The following is a 14910-nucleotide window of genomic DNA, read 5'->3' as shown; positions in this document are numbered from 1 at the left end:
ATTGCTTGAACATATTATTATACATACATAATATATTTAAGTTAGACGTCGGAAGTCGAGTTATTATTGGAGGAGGTCTCTGCTATGTTATAATAATCGTGTGACACGCGTATTTTAACTAACGACTTTCAGATAATCAGAACACCATTCTCTCCACAATCCTCGATAATACGAAAAAAAAGTAATTAGAACAAACAGGTTATTTATGTATCAATGTACCATTGTCCATTAATATTATTTCTGGTAGACGTAACACCTTTTACACGAATTAAAAATTTTATTTTTTTTTTACAGAAAAAGGTAGGTACTCACTCTGCTGTAAATAACAAATCATCATTGTAAAACCAATACATTCATCGGTCATCGCTACTCAGATAAGAACAAATGTGCGAATACACTTGTAACATGCGTATTGAGAATTCATTTTATTAGGCATTTGATCTTGTTTATACTTGTACATATAAATATAATATTGTTTATTTATTTTTATTCATATTGTGTTAAAAATTGTTTAAAATGAAATGCATTATTATTAAGTAGTAGTAAGTAATAAGTATTACAGATTACCTACTAGATTTATGGTTGGAACAATTAGTACTATTTTTCAGGGATCAAAATCGTTTCAAATTTTTTCGTTTTGGTTTCGGTTTTAAAAATGGTTTTCAAATTTATCAGTATCAAGAACGATTTTTTCAAATTTTGATTTTACTTTCTGATACTGAATAACTGTAGACCCTATTTTTATTATTTATTATATATCAAGCGTTGAGCTGAAAGCCTAAAATATGTGCGATTTATATAATTAGTGTAGCTAGGTACATACAATATAACAAATTTACGTTCAGTAGAACTAATTTTATGTTGGTAACTTTAATATGTTGTACCTACTTTTGCATACAACTTATGGTTGAGGTCATTATTTGATTACATTAGTATTTGATTGTATTTTACAATAAAATCACACTTTATTATAGTAGGTATAATAAGTCTCAGATCTCTTGTTATGTGATTGATCCTTATGATATTGAACAAAATATTAATTTAAATGGATACAAAAGAAGTGTATTAGACTATTGAAAAAAATGTTATTTAAAAATGTTTACTTTTAAGACTTAGATACAGTTTATAAGATATGGTACACATATTTGTAATTCAGGGAAAATACTGAGGATACTGATGATAATGACATAAGTGACTGATGACAGCGGGACGGGCGCGGACCAGTCAAATAAGAAACAATTTTAATAACATTAATAAATAACAATATAACACATACTTCAAATAACAACAATACAAACGTGCATAACTGCATAGAAGCGAACAAAATAACAATATTGTGATATTTGTATATTGAGTATTAATCAATAAGACGTATAGAAATAATCTAATAATCTATACTATAAATTATAATCTATATATATTACAAAGAGGAGTTGATATTGTTAAGGGTAATCTCTAGAACTACTGAACCGATTTCAAAAATTCTTTCATCTATAGAAAGCCACATTCTTTGTGAGTGTCATAGGCATAAATGTATTAATAAAGTCCAACCCTAGAAGGTGCTCAAACAGGAATTTTGAGATTTACGTTAGAAATTTTTGTTTTTAAATGGTTGCTTTTGGTTATAGAAGAAATAAATAGTAAAAATTAGTATTTATTATTTTATTGGTTACCATTGGTTATCGAGCAGATTAGGCACAACTGTACAAGTATGCATCAAATTGAATGTTCATACATTGCATTTCAGAAAAATTTGTATTAAAACATTTTTTTTTCAACAAGATTTTGTGCAGTCCACATATAGTATTCTGTTCAATATTTGTTGCCCCATTGATAATTTTCATTTTACAAGCCTGTTTTAAATAAACTTTAATGTCTTAACTGAACAAATTATATTAAACCAAGCTATTGCAATTACCTATGTGTAAGTACATTGCATATCGAAATTTTATATTCGTGTGCATTTTTTCTGAATCATTAAAACAATTGATGTAATGCATTTGCGTTACCTATTAAGAACCAACCGTTGATTAAAATAATCACTACTACACAAGTATGCACCATTGTAAAAGTAACATTATATTAACGAAAATATTCGAAAGTATATTATAACAAATAAATATAACTTCACGGATGAAGAATTTCCGGACGCTGGTTAGGTCAATATTGATATACATACTTTATGATATGTATATAAAGAACGGTTTGAAACTGATTCTAGATTGTGCGTAGGACAAATAGAAAAGGCGAAAGGATAAATAAATAATTATATGGGGTACAAAAACAGTGAGGGTATTCAGGATCTTGGTATACTATAAGTGACACTCAGGGAAACGTTCGCTGGGCTCAAGACGGAAAACAACAGATTTAAGTTATGTAATACGATGCACGCGAGCAATAAATAATGATTTTACATCCACCTTATATTGTTTTATGCAAACCCACTTGATTCCTGGTTAAATCAATGCAATTCAAATAATAGCTTTGATTGCAGTCTTTTACATCAATATAATATTTATTTTGTATACTATCACATGCAGTCCCTGTAGTGCGTCACTGTTATAATTTTTATTTCAATTTGAAAATGACGCAGGTGACTAAAGAATTAAATTTTAACGTAGTACATTTTCTAAAATATAAGAAGCCAAGGTGAGAAATAAACCTACGATAGTTATAGTGTACAATGTACATGTCGTACTTAGTGTACCTAAATAGCCTACCTAAAACGCCGTATGATCGTAATTTTTTTTTATTTATTAGTTGCTTAGTGGAAAAATAGACTTGAGGCTGTTGAAAAGCGCATCGTATTTTTGTGAATTTAGACCAATAAGTGGAAGAAAAAAAAATATACTTCTAGAAATCTAGTTTGAATTTTGAAAAATATTTGAATTTTTTGATCGCAAAATATAGTGACATTTGCAGTGGCGTAATTTGGTGGTGGGAAGATAGGCATTTCGCCCCCCCCCCCCCTTGTTAAGTGCGGGCTGCAGTCGGACCCGGTATGGACTATAGTTTTTGGCCTTCATATATTAGCTAATAGGTATTATATATACGTATCCCTCTACATAAGTATATATTTATTGTATAGTCATTGTAATCTCTCAAAATAAAGGGTTATTTAGCAAGGGTATGATAGCAACCACTGCTATTTCAGATAGCCGTGATAGTAAATAGTAAGTATAAAATTATATAAGAAGGCTATTCCTTTTGAGGCTTAAATGCAATTGTATAGTATTGTTAGCGAGTGGTTTTTTTGTCAGTTTCATTATGAACTGGTTAAAACTTTTGCCCCCCCCTCCCCCCCTTAAAACTGAAATTACACCACTGGACGTGTGACTGCGCGTATGTACGTTACGGATTTCCAAGAATCTTAGCCATGGTCTATCTTTAATTGCATAAAATCTTCGGGGAACTCACGTATACCAATTATTATCAATCACAAAATTCTCAGAATATTGCCTATATCCGACCCCTTAAAAATGGTCCTTAATAATGTCTTAATGTTAGTTGTTACAGAGCGGAAAAATTAAATGTTCTTGTTTAACTACAATGTACATATTGATTCGAATTGTTTGTTATATAATATATATGTATAATAAATAAGAATATACAAAGTTTAAATAAATAACTATCGTAATTTCTATTGTGCAACTATTTATATTACTACCCATATTCAGTTAGCCCGTAAAAAAAATAATATGGTGAATGGTGAGGATAATATAATAACTAAATCTTCATATATTATATTATATAGGAACAAGTAAAAATATCAGGGATTGAAACTAATTTAATAAGTTTTTTGAAAAACCGGTTAAAACCGTAGTTTTTTCATATTTGAACACTGTAATCTAAACCGAAACCAAAAACCAGTTAAAAACCGTAACTAAAACCTAAAATTTTAGAAGAACCGTTTACGAAACCCAAACGGAAACCATAGGATTAAAAAACCGTTCTTGAAACCGATTATAATATGTAACTAATATCGGTTTATTCGAATTTTATAAAGTTAATTGCCTATATTATTTATAATTCTAGTTAAAACGAGTAATTTTTTGGAAGAAAATATTTTGTTGAATTCTGACGCTATTACTGAGTATTACGAATATTACTCTATCTATATTTTATAACATTATTATTATACTTATTGATTCAAAATTAAAACAAAAATATCAGAATATTATTATTATGATCCCTATGTGACTATGCACGTTTTTATTGCTGTTATTTGAAGTATTTGTGCATATTGTTATTCATTAATGTTATTACAATTATTTTGTATTCGACTGATCCGCGTCCGTCCCAAAATCATCAATCGCTTATGTCATTATCATCCGCGTGTCCCCAGAATTACAAGTGTGTGTACCATACCCTATAATGTGTATTTGAATCTTAACAGTAAATCTTTTTAAATAAAAATATTTTAAATAATCCAATACAATATTTTAGTATTCATTTAAATTAATATTTTGTTCAAAATCATAAGCATAAATTACATAACAAGAGATCTGGGATTTATCATACTGTAGTATAGTGTAATATTATTGTAAATTACAATTAAATATTAATGTAATTGTAGTAGAATAATGACCTCAACCATAAGTTGTATGCAAAAGTAGGTACAACATATTAAAGTTAACAAAACTAAATTAGTTCTACTGAACGTAATTTTTCTACATCGTATGTACCTAGGTAGTAGGTACACTAATTTTATAAGTCAGACATATTTTACGGCTTAACGCTCAGTCTTTAATAAATAATAAATAGTAAAAATCGGGTCTACAGTTATTAAGTACAAGATATAAAAACGAAATTTGAAAAAAGCGATCTTGATACCGATAAATTTGGAATACCATTTTTGAAACCAAAACCAAAACCGAAAATTTGAAAAACCAATCTTATAACCTAAACTAAAACCAGCAAATGTAGAAAACTATTCTCAAAAACTTAAACCGTAATCGTTAAAGTTTGAAACGGTTTCAAATTTCGATCCCTGATTAGAACCATTATAAATTATGATATAATGTAGGTCTTTGGTCTTTATTTTAAGGCGATTGCACAAAGGTCTGTCGTTGAGGAATTCGATGTAGTATACTCGCAAAAAAGTTGTGTGATGGTGTGGACAATTATTATTAATGGGCATGTTATTATCATATGGGTTTTTATCATAAAATTGAGAAAGTCAATCTCAATTAAACTTCAATAGAGACATTGACATGCATTCATGTATCACTTTATTAAAGATTGATCTGAAACTGTACAAAAATTGAAATGTCTTGGTATAAAATAAATCAAAGGTTTAACAAGTTCAAAACTATTTTAACTTTTGTACTTAACTAGTCAGTTAAATTTCTAATTAAATTAATAACTTTAGTTAAATTATCCATTTATCATTTCATTTGAAAAATAGTATTTCATAAAAAATCATGTTTATAGAGATATTTATGAATAATTAAAACTAATTATGTTTTAATTATAATTTTTCGAAACATAAAAATAAATAAATATTGCTTGATTATACAATTTAGTTAACATTAATGTGTAACTGCCTAAATCACTACAGGTAGTGTGCAATATAAAGGAATAGTATACGATTAATTGTATACGCTATTTTAGTTATTAAAAGAAAAATTGAAAGTTGCACAATCGCTGTAAAATGTGTGATCCAGGACTGAAGAGATATTTAAATAAAATTAATTAACTTTCTTGACTGAGTTGGATTTCTATTTTTCTCAATATTAACTTTAAACTTGTATTGTTAAATATATTTTATGTTAACTACAGTTAACAATAGTTACTATCAACTTATAACTTCACGTTCTTAATATTGACTTGACTAACTTAAGTTGATTTTTTAAATTATATTGTTCATTTTTGAAAATAATGTACACCGTTTGGAATACCTTGACGTTAATTCATCACTGCTCGATTTTGTTTTCACCTAAACCAACATGCAATCTCGGCCACGAGTGTACCTCTATAGATTTAGATTTACAGTCCATGTATATATATATATATATATATTCAGTCTGCTGAGCACGTACAACTGTAGTTATTTGTGCCAACGTTTGAAATAAGAAGTATACCACTGGGAAGGAGCTGTGGTACAGTTAAGATGGGAAAATAGATGCTCTTTATATTTTAATGAAATACACAATTAATATTAAAACACATACACTGAACGGAGGGCCTGCATAACTTATAATATGCTCGGCTGTTACGTATGAGATGCTATGCTGTCATATACTTATATAGACTGAGTGTCAACGGGCATCCTTACCCAGTGCACAACCGAAAGGCGTTCGCGTCAGCAAAATATATTATTCCACACAAACCCCATAGATGATCAGTATCTTATAGCTGAGAAGGGCACAAAATGCGATGTACCTACGGGTTTACGGGTTCAATTAAAAGGCACTAAGTGACATGTATTTTTCGACTACCGTATACAACATTGTCCAAATGATTGTTTAAAAATGATGTTTTAACACTGTTTTACACTTACCAAATAAGAATGTATTCTCATAAAACTTAATAGTGCATCCATAACAAAGTCAATTATATATTTTAGTTGAGATTTTAAGTTTTTTAATCACTGTACAATTTAGACAATAGGAATTTTGAATACAATGCCCAACGATAATAATATTATTAAATGTACTTTACAATTTGCTATGGTTATAATCTAAAAAATACTATATTATCTATAATATTATAAGAACTATAATAACCAATAAGTAGGGATGAGGTGTTATTGGAGAATACTAAATAAATGAAGGAATATAAAAAAAAAACAGGCAAGTTGCTCTATTGTATAGACGTATAGTAGGTGTCAAGTGTACCACGTGTTTGAGTATTTGAAGTGAACGTGTTAAATTTGAATACAATGATATACAAAAAAAAAAAACGATTATGAGTGGGAGACTTTTCATATTTTTCTATTATTAATATGATAGGTTTCATTTGAAAATAACATAAATAAATAAAATCGTTATTTTTCGTTCAAATATACAATGTCGTCAATTTTAACTTCAAAATATGTCTATACAAAAAGATATGGTAGTCGAGTATTTTTATATGTTTAAATGACCATACAAATAATATATCAGAAATCTTTTTTTAAATAACTTTCAAGATTTTTAACTGGGCATACAATTTTGTATTAATAATAATAATTGGTTAAAAAATCAAATATCCATAGAGTAATTTGTTTTTGAATTACAACTACTTATATAGATTTAATCAAAAGTCGGTGTTACATAAATATTCCCATTTCTGTTATTTATTTTTTAAGTTTTTTTAAATATTAAAATTATTAAGAATACCTTCTATGATGATTGTTTTTAATTTGTACCATTTTAATTTGCTACCAAAATTCACCGTTAAAGTTTGAGATTGAATCCAATAATATCAATAAAAAAAAAAAAAAAATAGTAATAATAACATAATACTACACCTATACATTTTCAATTCATTTTATTATATCATTATATATATATATATTCATCGATGTAAATGCCTGACATTTGTTGTAAATATTTGTAATTAATTACCCCTATCAACTGTATAAATTATAAATATTGTTACTATTTTATCAATTAGTTAGATGACCTTGTATGTCAGGAACACTTTATAATTAATAAAAAAAAAAGAAACATACATACACACACACACACTCTCGTCTCACATCATTGTAAATTGTAAAACTAATATATTCAACGGTTTAATCAGAATCTAAAATATGCATTAAATATGAAAATAATTTTAATCACAATAAATTCAATTTTAATTCATGTGCTTACAAATAGTAAAGAGAATAGTCAAATAGTCAATAGAAAAAATAATTTAACCCCTCAACAATACGTACCTACTGTGTATAGATTTTATCTGTTAAATTATAATATTAATAATTAGTAAATATTAGGTTCCCTCATATTTGTGCCTTGATAAACTGTTTTTCTTAATCTAATCTAATATTTATATTATCCGTTCGATCGCTTAATTTGTGTCACCTAACCACATGATGTAATATTATTGACTATCAGCAAACTACGATATTTTGAAAAAAAGAAAAATCAAAATTGAGGACTGTGATTAATTAATAGTTAATATAAGGTGCTGTCATGTGGACAAAATATTATTAATATGGACTTTTCAAGAAAATCGCTAAACTATGCGATAGGAAAACGTGAATAAAAACTTTATATTACCTATGTAATTATTAGATACTCAACTCGCCTACTTGACTTTACGCAGAAGACATCGACAATAATACGTGAATTCAATAACTTTTTATTCCTAAACTTGATAACAATACGCATAATCTTTAATTATCGATTATAGGTATTATTGTAAACTTATTATAGTATATACGGATACTGTCAATAACTTATATTTTTTGTGCTTAAAATGTATGAAGAACCACTGTGGGACGACGTCATTGAGAAATGCTCCAAAAATAAAAGGAATGCAATATTCTCGATAGTACGGGCGGCCCTCGGAAACGCTCGCAGTTCTTTAACCCCGTCCGGTAATAGCTAGCGTGGCCTTGACAGTGTATTATATTATTATATAATATACGTGCGCAATAATCACACGCGTGCGTTTCGTACATGGCACAAACGGTATTTTACACATAAACATACGTGCTTGTATAATACTATATTACATACATATATATGGGACGAATGAAATAATAAATAAATATTATATAAAAGGGAAAAAATAGACCCACGTCGGCGGCGGCGGGGATCCGGAAAACATCATCAACTCGAGTCCGAGGGACGGCGAACAGCGGTCTTCTTGGCGAACGGTTCGCCAGACGGGGTGTATTATTATTTTTATTAGTATTATTATACGGCGGTGGTCTACCGTAATTTGCATACAGGATTATAATAGACCGTATACACATAATAATATACAACATATATAATAATGTATACATAATATATAGATACATAGTACAAGCACATAATTTATATATATATATATATATGCATTTACGTGTGTATGCGAGAAAACCGCTTGTCGTGTCTCGTCCTTTTAAATATCATTTTCTTTTTTCGTTCACCCTCGTCCGCGATAGGCTCGTACGTATACATCATATACATGTAAGAATATATATGTATAATAGCGCCCGCAAACGAAAAACAGACAACGACACATATAATAATAACGTCGAACGAGTTATGTGTGAGGTTGCCAAATGTCGCGGACGTGTATATATTATTATTATCATTGTCGTCGTCTTCGTCGTCGTCCTAGTCGGAGTACGCGCGTATAGTGTATGTGTACTATACAGTGTATATATGCGCCGCCGTGCAAGACCGTCGTCGTCGGACCAAACTAATGGGTCTACGCCAGATCGTATCGCGGGCGCGGGCGTTTTCTTTTTCTCTCCCCCGCGCCCCTACACGCATACCGGTACGGGCCAGCCACCGGGCCGGTGATGTTTTACGGCCGGCTCGCGGTGTCTGTGTGTCTGTGTGACTGTGTTTGTATATATATATATATAGTGCGTCTGATAGAATACATATATATATATATATATATATATATATATATAGGAGACGGTGGCGGGGGGAAGGCGCAGGCGTGGGAAGAATATATATATATATACACACACACACACACACACACTTATAATAGGTAGTTGGGCGCGCGGTGAGGGAGGATCGACGCGGGGCGGGAACCGTACATGTGAGTAAGGGACGGACGGGGCTATATATGAGGGTGGCGAGAGGGTGTACGTATCCCCCCCTCGAATGCAATAGGCTCCCCCTCGTCGTGTGTGTGTATACTGCACTCACACCCACACGAATTCATATACACGTGTGGGTGAGTGTGGGTGAGCGCGCGCGCGCGTGCAGCCGCCCTCGTTTTGTAAATGATTCCAACGGCGGCGGCGATGATATAGGCCGGTGAAAAATCGTCTAGGCTCCGCGTGTCTGCCGTCCTATAACCCTCCGGCCTGAGTCCGGCACATGCAGACTGCACACGTACAACACGCTCATATATTTATATATATATATACACAAACGCACATGCACACACACACGTACAGGATATGCACTTGGCCGCGTTTCAAGAAAAACCGAACGGCGGGACGGCGGCCATTACGCGTAGTATACATATTTATATACGTGCATTATACACGTTGCAAGAGTATAATATCGTATATTATTATTATTAGTATTATTCCGAGTGCCCCTCGGATAATAATTTATAATATTTTACAATAATATGCGATTATATTATTATTGTAAATCGCGGGCGATCACTCTATATATTATACGAGTCTAAATATAAGTCATAACGCGATGAATGCGTAGACAAGGGTGTAAAATAATATGTATTATTAATAAAATAAATGTATAATGCGCCGGGGCATGCGTCCGGGCGACTGTGTGGATGATAAAATACCGTTCGAATCGCACTGCTACAATCGGGATGCGGCGCGAATCGGCGACTTTTGGCGCTTTCATTTGGATTCCTAAAATCATATTTACAGTGTAATCGCAGAACGACGATTGACTAGATGCATTGCTCATTTTGCAATCGTTCCACCGTAAAAACGCATGTAAACGTTAATGATAATATTGTTATACGTTATAACAAACGCCATGGACGAAAAGGATAATAATAACATGTTTATCGTGATAATAATATATGAGACGTTGAAGCCACACAGTCGTTTTAACATAATATCTTAACATATCTTTGTCCCAATTGCACCTCACACAATGATAAACACATTGATAAAATCAAAATTTTTTTGACTTATAATATAATATTTAACGTATGTTTCAGTGGGTGCAGTACTGCAATGGTCAATGGTCATTCGATTGTTTCGACCTCGATCACTATTTATATTATTACTAGGCACTATGTTATTATTATCATTCACTTCTCACGACCGCCCTACAATATTTTTTGTACGATAGTGTGTAAGTACCATACGCAAGTTGCTTAATTTCATATTAGATTCTGAGTAGAGAAATAAATGTATTAGGCACAGTTTCAAATTATTGTGTGGTACATTGTACATTTTAATTTTTTATTTATTTATTTTGTGACGTTATAGTACTTAGAAAAAATGCTCAGATCTTCAATTTCAAGAGAGGTTTCTGGTAGCAAACATCAATTACAGAGACCTACTCAATGATGAGGTACTTTGGACACCTTTTATACAGCGGAGCGACTTTCATAGTTTTAAAATGTTTATCTTTTATAAATATTTTATATGTTTGTACATATGTGACGGGCGTTACGTATTTTAGAAGACTTTCCAGACTTTATATTTGTTTGTACATATTTTATGCATTTGTACATTTTTATCGGTGAATGGTAGCCTGATACGTATAGGGGGGTTTCTATATCCTCCACAAAATCTTTCAAGTATTTGTCCATGCCCTATAGAATCGTGATATTTAATAACAAAAGCAAAAATAAAATCCGTCACAGTTTGTGATACTGTTACACGACGTTTAAGTTATATGCAATTACGAGAATATTACAACATTATAATACTCGGGTAGATAAAATGAACCATTTTGTTTAGACCCATAACTTCTATAGTAAAGTTCTGGCTACATAAACGGAACTGAAGGTGTCTAGACAAAGCAATGTGAGTTTTGAACACCAATAAGGCTATCTTGTCTACATTTTTATAAAAATTGTAACACGGCGTGATGTATAGGCAATATAGGCACTTAATAGAGTAGGAATTCATTTTAAGCAAACGTGCGTTTCCTACTCACAAGCCAAGAACTTGCACATTATTATATTTTTTCTTTACTTATTCATTGTCTAGAACCCGGAAGGTATTTTGTATAATACTGATTTCAAATTACATAAGTCTAATGCACGTTATGCCCCAAATCGTGCAATACCTAATTTAAAATCTTTTTCATTTCAATCATTATTTGATGTCTATAAAATCATTCTAGAATAATAAATATATTCTAACCATTCTTGGAATATGAGTGATTCGTCAGGTTATTTAATCTTTTTGTGATTGAACGTTTTATTATTATTTCATTAACAAATAAAATTCGATGACATTTTTATGTGCAATACAATAGAAAGGTAATGTATGCATTGTGATGATATAAAACTATGTGTCGGGTTTTAATTAGAACTTTTTAATTATGTATCATATAATATTTTTTATACACATTTAAAAATGAATCAAACTGAAAATGTTGTGTTTAAAATGGTTGAAATTCAATACAGCTATATTCAATTACGCTAGGGTAGTTCAAAATGATTCTTATATAAGTATGCTGTACAACATTATAATCTGGCTACATCATCACCTTTGAATTATTATTTATCGGTGATGTTTTCCAAGCAGTGAAAAAAAAATGTTGGTTACTTCTATGAGTATATAGTATAGTATTATAAATGATTTTAAAGAACAAAAATCCTTATTTAGTTCAATTAAAAAAAAACTATATTGTACCTACGTGGATACGATAGTGATGATTAAAACGAGACCAAGACTAAGACTTTCAAAATCTTGGTCTTGGTCTTGGTCTTAAGTATACACCTTAATATTGGTCTTGGTCTTGGTCTTACAGCTTCAGTATTGGTTTGGTCTTGTTCTTGCAAGCCTAATCTTGGTATTGGGCTTGCTAGATCAGTACTATCTTGGTCTTGGTCTTGCAGCAAGAGTCTTACGATACCGCAAGACCAAGACAAATTTTGATCATCAATACTACGCACATAAAAATAAATATGTATAATTATAATATTGTAAGGTTAACAAAAAAAAAAATAATTGTACAATATTTATTTATTTTATAAATCGTATACGGGATAAGCATTAATACATGAAGTATATAATATAAAATATAAATATTAAATGACTAAATTTAAATTAATTTAAATTAAATTAAATATATTTAAAAATTAAAGTTAGAAATACCGTCTTAGAAGCTCGTCGACCATATAATTAGTAGTGGCATGCGGAATGTATAAGTCATCAGTGGACCGAAACGATCGCCGAGGTACCTTAAAACATATCCAAGTTACAAGGAAAGATACAATTTTTCAACTCAACAACCCGCTAAAGAACCTAATACCCGCAGTATACCTACACTCGGTCGAAGAAGATTGGCCAAGCATAATATTAGCAACCGGGTCATATTCATGTGGCGCACTGGTGCGTAAGGAATTTTAAATAAACGACGACTGAAAAAGCGCAAATACTTTCACTAAACTCTTTCAAGCTTCTTTGAATTCACAGACTTTTTTTGCAGAGATATTTTGCACGTAATTAGCATGAGTTTGCACGATCCAAATTAGAATTTGTATGACATTTGATTTACCACAAATATTTATTTATTTATTTATTTATTTATGTATGAACGGGCTAAGAGCCTAATAGTACAATACAATTTGTAGTAATGAATATGAATATAATAACAATAAATAAGGAAACGCCAAACAATACACGGCGATTATATACAAATAAAAATAAAACAATAATTAAACAAAGGTAAAAACAGTAATAAGTAATAACAGATTAAGTATCAAAATTAAAATCAACAACAAAATAGAACTAACTAAGAGAAGCATAGGTGTTCATTACAAATGCGCATCATATAATGTATTGGATTATTTCTACCATAGTTGGTGCTGTGGAAAGGAACAGCAAAGGGAGAATTAGACCTTATTAAGCGAGAGGGAACTTTAAAATTATAGTATAATATAATATGTAGTATAATATCAATGGGTAAAGCTGGCGAAATCTTTCTCCAGTCCCGCCCAGATGAAAAAATTAAGTTATTCATAATAATTTGAATACTCCAATAATTAGCAAACAATTCACATGAATTCGCACGACTAATTTTAGAATTTACACGATATTATAATTTAACACACAAAAGCCAGTTTCGTTTTTATCGTTGCGCAATCATGGCCCATTTGGCAATGTTCTGATTTTTTACATTTTTTTCTTCTAATATTTAGTACTTAAAAAGGCGTATGAATTTATGAATTTCCATAGGTTTTTTTTTTAGTTTGCTTGATTTAAGAAACTAGATTAAAGATTATTTTCAATCCATGATCTAACCGATTATAACAGTAACCTTACTGTTTGAAGGTGTTGATAACCACCAAAGACCTAAAAATATTTTTAATTCGGAAAACTGCCATTTCTGTTTTCAATGATGTACCAGCCAGAACCCATGATATTATACTTTTATAAATAATTGTGAGCCAATATTTAAAGTATGTATATTAGCGTGATGAAAATGGAAAATTTGGTGTTTCATAGCAAATAATATCAAATATTGGACGACAAGTATTTTATTGCAAAACGTATATTATTATAGATCGGGCCTACACAACACTGACAACAGAAACGGGCTAGTGAAACGTACGGATATTAATAATAATACATTTTAATAAGTAATTTCATAGATATATTATGATTTCATATTTTATCAGTTATTTCACTATCAATGTGCACATTCTGGAGAATTTACATTATTCATAATAACTATATATATTATATATGCTCAGACTATTATTTTAAATTGAATTAGTGCAGAACTCTCCAGTTATCTTGAATTGGTCACATCGTCTATAATTCAATTGAATATAATTATATCAACTTTCAGTGTTGAAACCTCCATATTTACGTTGAAAATAAAATTTTAAAAGGTTGTCAGTGGGTGTCGCTCTGATGTACAGTAGGTTACATGTAATGGATTGTGTTAAATTTGAATTCAATGATATAATATCATGATATATGAAAAACGATTCTAAATAAAGACAGTCTGGCAGCCTATGATATATTACTAAGTTTATTTGATGATATTATTGTGAATAATTGAATAAAGTAATTTATTCACCTATTCACTTGCAACCTTGTTTTAAATTTTCAATCCTTAGCCTGCTATACAA

This window comes from Acyrthosiphon pisum, chromosome X (genome assembly GCF_005508785.2).
Source record: "Acyrthosiphon pisum isolate AL4f chromosome X, pea_aphid_22Mar2018_4r6ur, whole genome shotgun sequence".
NCBI lineage: Eukaryota > Metazoa > Arthropoda > Insecta > Hemiptera > Aphididae > Acyrthosiphon > Acyrthosiphon pisum.
Note: the sequence above shows the minus strand (reverse complement) of the source record.